Source organism: Capsicum annuum, chromosome 5 (genome assembly GCF_002878395.1).
Source record: "Capsicum annuum cultivar UCD-10X-F1 chromosome 5, UCD10Xv1.1, whole genome shotgun sequence".
NCBI lineage: Eukaryota > Viridiplantae > Streptophyta > Magnoliopsida > Solanales > Solanaceae > Capsicum > Capsicum annuum.
Genome location: NC_061115.1, coordinates 172,197,374 through 172,207,185, shown reverse-complemented (window position 1 = coordinate 172,207,185; position 9,812 = coordinate 172,197,374).

Below are 9,812 nucleotides of genomic sequence, written 5' to 3'. Positions count from 1 at the left end.
AGAGCACTTAGCCACAAACTCTGAAACATCTTTTTTAATCCCACTCCACCAATAGATTTCCTACAAATTATGGTACATCTTAGTGGCCCCTGGATAAATAGAGTAATGCACACCATGCGCTTCTATAAGAATTCGCTGCCTTAAGTCATCTATGTCTGGAACACAGAGACGACCCTGACAACGAAGAATACCATCTCCCCCTTAGGAGAAAACCTCTATTTTCTTATTCTGAACTGACTTTTTTAGCTTAACAAGGCTATGATCCTTATCTTGCTTTTCTTTCACCTCAAAAACTAGAGATGATTCTGAACTACTCTGAACACATACACCGCCCTTTAAAGAGTCGACTAAGCAAACACCTAGTCTGGCAAGTTGGTAGACTTCTTAGAATAACTTCTTCTTACTATCATCAACATGAGAAATACTACCCATGGATAGTCTACTGAGAGCGTCAGACACTACCCGAATGAGAGAGGACACTCATGTCATAATTTTTCAAGAGATCTAACTACCTTCTCTGATGAAAATTGAGATCTTTCTGAGAAAAGACATACTGAAGGCTCTTATGATCTGTGAAAAAGTCTACATGAACTCCGTAGAGATAATGCCTACAAATCTTTAAGGAAAAGACTACGGCTACTAAGTCAAGATCATGAGTAAGATAATTCTTCTCATGGGGTTTAAGATGTCTGGAGGCATAAGCTATGACCTTACCATGCTGCATGAAGACACAACCCAAACCTACTCTGGATGTATCACAATACACTATGAACCCATCTGAACCATCTGGTAATGCTAGAACTGGAGCTGAGGTGAGTTGAGTCTTTAATTCTCAAAAACTCTTCTCCCATGGATCTGACCACTAAAACTTGACCTTCTTCTAAGTTAATCTGGATATAGGAGATGCAATAGAATAAAATCCCTTAACAAACTGTCTGTAATAGCCAGTCAAACCCAAGAAACTCCTGATATCTAATAGAGAAACAGGACGAGGCCTATTTTTTACTGCTTCGATCTTTTAAGGATCTACTCTAATACCATCAATAAAAATAATATGGCTAAGGAATGCTACTGATCTTATCCAAAATTCACACTTATTAAATTTGGCAAATAACTGATGATTTTTGAGAGTTTAGAGCACTATTCTGAGATGGTCTGCATGATCGCACTCAGTGCAGGAATAGACCCGAATATTATCTATGAAGACTATAACAAACATGTCTAAGTACTGCTTGAACACACGGTTCATCAAGTCCATGAAAGCGTATGGGGCGTTGGTAAGACCAAATGATATGACTAGAAATTCAAAGTGACCATACCACATACAGAAAGTTGTCTTTGGGATGTCATATTCTCTAACTCTAAGCTGATGATAGCCGGATCTGAGGTCTATCTTAGAGAAATAACTGGCACACTAAAGTTGGCCAAACAAGTTATTAATTCTAGGAAGAGGATACTTGTTCTTGACTATGACTTTATTGAGTTGACGATAATCAATGCACATTCTGAGTGAACCTTCTTTCTTGTACACAAATAAGACCGGTGTACCCTACGGGGAAATACTAGGTCTGATGAATCCCTTATCTAGAAGATCGTTCAAATGTTCTTTCAGTTCTCTGAGTTTTACTGGTGCTATTTTGTATGGCGGAATAGAGATAGGCTGAGTGTCTGAATAAAGATCAATACTAAAGTCTATTTTCCTTTCAAGAGGAATTCTTGGAAGGTCTTCGAGAAAGACATCTAAATATTTATTCACTACTGGGACTGATTCAACACTGGGAGCCTCAGAACTAGAATCTCTAACATGAACTAGATGATAAATACATCCCTTAGACATCATTTTCCTTGCCCGAAGGTAGGAAACAAGTTGACCCCTAAAAGCGGAAACACTACCCTTTCACTTTAGGACGGGTTCATTCGGGAACTAAAATTGAACTATTCTATTTATGCAGTCGACTGTGGTATAGCAGGAATGAAGCTAATCCATACCGAGAATGACATCAAAATCAGTCATCTCTAATTCAACTTAGTCTATTGAAGTAACTTTCTGAAATATCATATCCAAGCAATTGCTGTATACCCGCTAGGCTAGGATGGTTTTACCCACTGGGGTAGAAACTGAGAAGGGCTCTACTAGAATTTTGAGACTGATTCTAAAATCAACTGCTACATAAAGAGTAACAAAAGACAGAAAAGCTCCTGGATTTTGCAAAGCATAAACATGCACATGAAAGATCTGTAACATAGCAGTAACTACATCAGGAAAACTTTTCTAATCTTGTCGAGTCTGAAAAGTATAGAGACAATTTAGGCGTTACCCTCTAGTAGCACTGGAAGTGGCGCCCTACAGATTTGGGCCACCAAACTAAGCTGAGGAGTGATTCTATTGACTCTGAGGACCTGCTGAGGATAGTATCTGTAATTCCCCAATTTTCTAAATCGGAATGCTACACCATGCTCATGACCTCGAGGGAGTACAAGCTAACCCATGACTGATATCTATACCTGTACACTGCATATATTATATCATAATGTGGAAAACATGAACATGTAGGCCATAAGGTTTAACTGAATAAAGAATCTGTCAAAACATAATATCTATATGGGTGAAAGATACCCAAAACAGCTAAAAACTAAGTCAAATCTGAACATAAGTTTGAATACTAAATCTGAAAGCCTCTAAGTACTGTCTGAATAAGAAGCTGAAGGAACATGTCTCCATCTAACTCTGTAAACTAATAACTGGCTAAAATAATTATGAATAAATCAAATCATATTGTCCTCGAATGAAGAGGGCTCACTGAATCTCTACGACTGGAATTACTACTGTTACTGCTGATCTAGAGCTCGTGTCTCTGAACCTATGGTGTAACATGAAAAGAAAGCACCATAGCGCAAATGCGTCAGTACGAGGGAATGTACTGAGTATATGAGTAAGGTAGGCTAAATATAAATAGGGTTTACATGCATGAACAATGCTAACTGTCTGACTGATATGAACGTAAGAGTATAAACATGCATACATAGTAACTGAAATCGTGAGTACGTGATAGCTAGATCTGTACGCTAATGTAATTATGATAACATGGGCGACTGTATCTGACAGTCTTAAATTTGATAGAACTAATTGAGTTCTGCACTATAAATGAATTTGACTGTATCTGACAGTCCTGGTATACTGATATCTGAAGAATTATCTGAGTTCTTTTACTGAGACTGAGTCTGAAACTGTGAGAGGTAGTTGTTTAACCGACATACCCCATATGTGCCATTATGGCTAAGATGGGGTCCAATCTCTGCCCTGACTTGAAGGGTGTCAATACTGTGCCACTGGTAAGGACAACATGTGAGCAACCCTCATATAATAGGTAACTCTAGTGAGAACGGTGGGAACCCTCATATAACAGATTAAGCCACCTCATCTACCCTCATATAACAGGCTGTAATGTCTCAACCTATGTTGGCTACATAGTTCTGGAATGCAAGGATGACTGCTAAGAATCACACCCTCATATACAGGTGAGTTCCCATCCTTGGGTTCACTCAGTGCTAACTCCTACTCCCATTTGAAGAGACTGAACATGATTTAACTAACTATACGTAAGTGGAACTTACTGAATTCCATTGACTGATGGAATACTACTGATATCTAATAATTGACTGAGACTATGAGATTTCCTGAGTCACATGACTGATTGAATTCAACTAAATCATGGCTTGATTTTGTATATCGTGAAACATGACATGGCTCTAGGCACACAACTATAGTTTTCAGGTACAAATACCCCCAGTACTCAATAGAAGGAAACTGACACAACATGACTGACTTGATCATAAGATTGGAGTCCACAATTCACATTATCATAAATAGAGGATATTATACATCACGTAGTTCCTCAACATATTAAGCATGGTAGGGAGCGCATAGCTATGTTTCATATGTATATTGTATATCTCCATTATCATACATGCTTCATACCTCAATAATAGCAAAACATGAAAAGAATGGAATTCATATTAAAGTATATAGCTAACATGGACTTGTCATTTAGACATCTTGGAACCATATAAACATGAATTTCTAGCATCCTAAGCATTTTATCGAACACCTTGCATGCATTCTTTAAGGCATAGGTGTGTTTCATAACTTGTACCATTTTGCACTATATAAGGTTCATAGTTTTCAACTAACAAGCATATATATTCCATGAAAACACCTCTAGATATCATCTTGAAACTTAAACAACAATCATCAACATGTACATGCTCATATCACCACAAAAAGTTCACAAAATAGTATTTAAAACATGGTTCTTGAGCTCTATGAACGGATTGGATCCATAGATGAACACTATGCATACCTTAGTGATTGAATCTTGAAAGAGATCTAATGTTTCTGAAGGTTCTTGAAGAATTCCTTAGGCTTGCTCTTGAGGAGACGATCTTGAGAGAAAACCCTAATCTTGTGGTTGAGAATGTAAGAGAGGGTTTTTAAGATGCTTAACTAAACAAAAATGCAAAAAATTATACCTCTTTAGGGTTATAAGTCATGGAAGGTGAAGGAAAAGACCAAAATACCCTTATGAAATAAATTCCCATTTACTAAAAATCATGGCTGACAACATTTGTGACAAGGCGTCAAAAAAATGTGATAAGCCGTAAAAAATATCATCACACAGGAGCTAGAATTGATGGTTTCTACCTAAGCCTGATGACATTTATGACAAGGCGTCAAAAATATGACAGGCCATTAAAAATGTCATCACACAGAAGCTGGATTCTGCCTAAGGCTGATGACATTTTTGACAAGGTGTCACAAATATGGTAAGCTACCACGAATGTCGTCACTTAGGAGCTGGTTTCTGCCTAAGGCTGATGACCTTCGTGATAGGGCATCACAAATGTGGTAAGATACCACGAATGTCATCACTTAGGAGCTGGTTTCTACCTAAGGCTAACGACCTTTGTGATAGGGCATCACAAATGTGGTAAGCTACCACGAATGTCATCACTTAGGAGCTAGTTTCTGCCTAAGGCTGATGACCTTCATGATAGAGCATCACAAATGTGGTAAGCTACCACGAATGTCGTCACTTAGGAGTTGGTTTCTGCCTAAGGCTGACGACCTTCGTGATAGGGCGTCACAAATGTGGTAAGCTACCACGAATGTCGTCACACTATTTCCAGCCTGACATGCTAGAGTAAAATAGGAATAACTCTTTGCTCCGATATCGGATTTAGGAGAAATTGGTATCATTGGAAAGCTAATTCAATTATATATCTTTTGATAGGTCATGAGCTCAAAAATTCCAAGTATAATGAGAGATATACTCATTTGAAGTTGACTATACCAATATCCTTCTCAAGAATTCAATCGGTAAGGAATATTTTGATTCGTCTGATACCTGGAAGTTATTTGAAGTCTTAATATACATCTAACATACTCATAAAACTATAAAAGAACCGTGATGTACTATGCAAGTACATGGCTCTAATATTGGTTTGGATTTTTCAGGGTATTACAATATCTCCTCTTTGGAAATATTCATCCTTGAATGATAACCGCTTGAGAGGGGAGAAAAGATAATACGACGCATACAATGATCATGCTCAACTGGCATATGATTTTAGGACTGAATTGAATTCTAAACTGAATATAGCCCAACTGAACATGCATATCTGATGCATGACTGATAAGCTGAACTCATGAATGCATGATAAGCTATATGCACTGATACTTAATACCAATTTTATACTGTAATTTCGAATATGTAACTGAATAAGCTTAAGGAAAATGGTTACCTTGAGCTAAGTCTGAATTAGCGGAGAAAAGATGAGGGTACTTAGTTCGTATGTCTGCTTCTGCTTCCCAAGTAGCTCCCGCCATGGACTGATTCTGCCAAAGAACCTTGACTAGAGGGACTTCTTTGTTCCTCAGCCTACGAGTTTGATAGTAGAGGATTTCAGCTGAAATCTCTTCATAAGAGAGGCTATTCTGAATTTCAATGCTCTAAATAGGCACTACAACTGTTGGGTCACCTATGCACTTCTTGAGCAAAGAGACATGGAAGACTGGATGAACTGAGGCTAGATCTGAAGGTAATTCGAGCTCATAGGCTACCTTGTAGAAGCGACTGAGAATCCTGAAGGGACCGACATATCGGGTACTGAGATTTCCCTTTTTGCCGAATCTCTTCACTCCTTTCATGGGATAGATATTGAGATAGACATAGTCATCAACCTCGAATTCGAGATCCTTTCTATGAACATCCGCCTAAGACTTCTGTCAGCTTTGAGTAGCCCAAAGTCTTTCTCTGATCAACTGACCTTTCTCTAAGGCGTAGAATACTAAGTCAGGCCCTATGACTGCGGTCTCACTAACTTTGAACCAACCGATCGAAGACCTACATCTCCTACCATAGAGAGCTTCAAATTGAGTCATCTGAATACTGGAGTGATAGCTATTGTTGTATGCGAACTCAATCAGAGGCAAGTGGTCATCCCAGCTTTCTTTGAAATCAATTGCATATGCCCTTAATATATCTTCTCTGAATGGTCTTTCTGCTTGACCATCTGTCTAAGGATGAAATATTGTACTGAGATGAACTTGGGTACCAATACCCTTTTGGAATGCTTTCCAGAAGTGAGGTGAATTGGGTACCTCTTTCTGATATGATAGATATTGGAACACCATGTAATTTGACCAACTCCCTGATATAGAGTTTGGCATAATCCTCGGCTGAGTAAGAGGTACAAATTGGAAGAAAATGAGCTGACTTGGTCATTCTGTCTACAATGACCCAAACTGAATCATGCTAATGACGTGTTCTAGGCAAACCCATCACGAAGTCCATGTTCACTTCTTCCCACTTCCAAGTAGGAATAGTGAACTCCTGCATGGAACCACTAGGTTTTTGATGCTCTATCTTAACCTGCTGATATGTAGAGCACTTAGCCTCAAACTCTGCAACGTCCCTCTTCATCCCACTCCACCAATAGATCACTCATAAGTTATGGTACATCTTAGTGGCCCTTGGATAAATAGAGTATCGCGCACCATGCGCTTCTGCAAGAATTCGCTGCCTCAAGTTATCTACACCGGGAACACATAGACGACCCTGACAACGAAGAACACTATCTCCCCCTTGGGAGAAAACCCCTACTTCCTGATTCTGAACTGACTCTTTTAGCTTGACAAGGCTAGGATCCCTATCTTGCTTCTCTTTTACCTCGGAAACTAGAGATGACTCTGAACTACTCTGAACACATACACCACCCTCTGAAGAGTCGACTAAGAGAACGCCAAGTCTGGCAAGCTGATGAATCTCCTGAGCTAATTTCTTCTTACTATCCTCAACATGGGAAACACTACCCATGGATAGTCTACTGAGTGCGTCGGCCACTACATTGGCCTTGCCAGGATGATAAAGGACACTCATGTCATAATCTTTCAAGAGCTCTAACCACCTTCTCTGATAAAGATTGAGATCTTTCTGGGAAAAGACCTACTGAAGGATCTTATACTTTGTGAGGACGTCTACATGAACACCGTATAGATAATGCCTCTAAATCTGTAACAAAGACAACTGTTGCTAACTCAAGGTCATAAGTAGGATAATTCTTCTCATGAGGCTTTAACTATCTGGAGGCGTAGGCCATGACTCTACCATGCTACATGAGGATACAACCTAAACCTACTCTGGATGCATCACAATATACTACGAATCCATCAGAACCGTCGGGAAGTGCTAAAACTGGAGTTGAGGTGAGTCGTTCAACTCCTAAAAACTCTTCTCGCAAGGTTTTGACCACTAAAACTTGACCTTCTTCTGAGTCAATCTGGACATAGAAGATGCGATAGAAGAAAATCCCTCGACAAACCGTTGGTAATTGCTAGCCAAACCTAAGAAACTCCTGATATTTGATGGAGAGACAGGCGAGGCCAGTTTCTTACCGCTTTGGTTTTCTGAGGATCTACTCTAATGCCATCATTGAAAATAATGTGGACAAGGAATGCTACTGATCTTAGCTAAATTTTGCACTTACTAAACTTGGCGAACAACTGGTGATCCTTGAGAGTCTGAAGAATAATTATGAGATGGGCTTAATGATCATGCTCTGTGCGAGAATAGACCAGAATATCATCTATGAAGACTATGACGAATGTGTCCAAGTACTGCTTGAACACCCAGTTTATCAAGTCCATGAAAGCTGCAGGGGCATTGGTAAGACCAAAGGACATGACTAGAAATTCAAAGTAACCATACCAAGTACGAAAAACTGTCTTCGAAATGTCACATTCTCTAACTCTGTGCTGATGATAGTCTGATCTGAGGTCTATCTTGGAGAAATAACTGGCACCCTGAAGTTGGTCAAACAAGTCGTCTATCCTAGGCAGCGTATACCTGATCTTGACCGCGACTTTTTTGAGCTGATGGTAATCAATACACATTCTGAGAGAACCGTCTTTCTTGCACACAAATAAGAATGGTGCACCCCATGGGCATACACTGGGCCTAATGAATCCCTTATCTAAGAGGTCTTTTAGCTGATTTTTCAGTTCCTTGAGTTATGCTGGTGCCATTCTGTATGGCGGAATAGAAATAGGCTGAGTATTCGGGAGAAGGTCTATGCCTAAGTCTATTTTCCTTTCGGGAGGAATGCCTAGAAGACCTTCGAGAAAGACGTTCGAGTATTAATTAACCATTGGGACTGATTCGAGACCGGGAGATTCAGAAATGGAATCCTTAACATGCACGATATGATACACACGCCCCTTAGAAATTATTTTTCTTGCCCGAAGGTAGGAAATAAGATAACCCCTGAAAGACGAAGTGCTACCCTTCCTCTCTAGGATGGGCTCATTCGGGAACTAAAACTGAACTATTCTATTTCTAAAGTCGACTGTGGCATAGCAGGAATGAATCCAATCCATGCCGAGAATGACATCAAAATCAGTCATCTCTAACTCGACTAAATTTGCTGACGTGGATTATACTGAGAGACTGGCTTGAAATTATGCTTACTAGCACGACATGAATACTGAAGAAAGGGAATTGTTCCTAAAATATCTCATAGCCTCCTGTACCACTACAACAAACTGATATATAGCTACGAAATTATTAGCTACGAGATGAAATTTGTCACTAATTGTTCACTTTTTATGACTATAATTACATTTCGTATCTAAATACATGAAGTACATACTTTTAGTGACGAAACATAAAAATTTGTAGCAAAGTTTTGTCCTCTAAAGTTTCCCACCAAAAAAAATTTTGGCGCCATTTATTAAGTACAATTAGTGATGAATTTTAAGTTTTCAATGACACCATGTTTAGTCGCTAATAATGTATTCAATTCGTGACAAACTATTATTTGACTTGAATTAATTACAATTTTAGACACAAAAAAAAATTGTCATAAAAAATAAGTTATTGCAATAGTGACAAATTAGAGTTTGTAGTTAAATATTCATGTAATTTAATTACCAAACAAAGCTACTCCATTTAATAAAAGAGTATTAATAAACCAAAAAAGAATTTGATTCTTGACTCCCATATATTTTATATTAGGATACTATCGATTGTGAAAGAGGAAAAAAAAAAGGAGTCCTATGATCTAAAAGGACTCTAACCTCGTTTTTTATTCTGTAAATTAAAAATATTTTGCCAAAAATATAAATGAGAGTTTTTATTTTTCACAAAAAAAGATTTTTCTAATTTTTGCAAAAAGTAATTATTTCTTTTCGCAAAAAACGACCATGTCTTTGGACTCCTGCAATGGCTTTCCTTTTTACATTGTTAAAAATAATG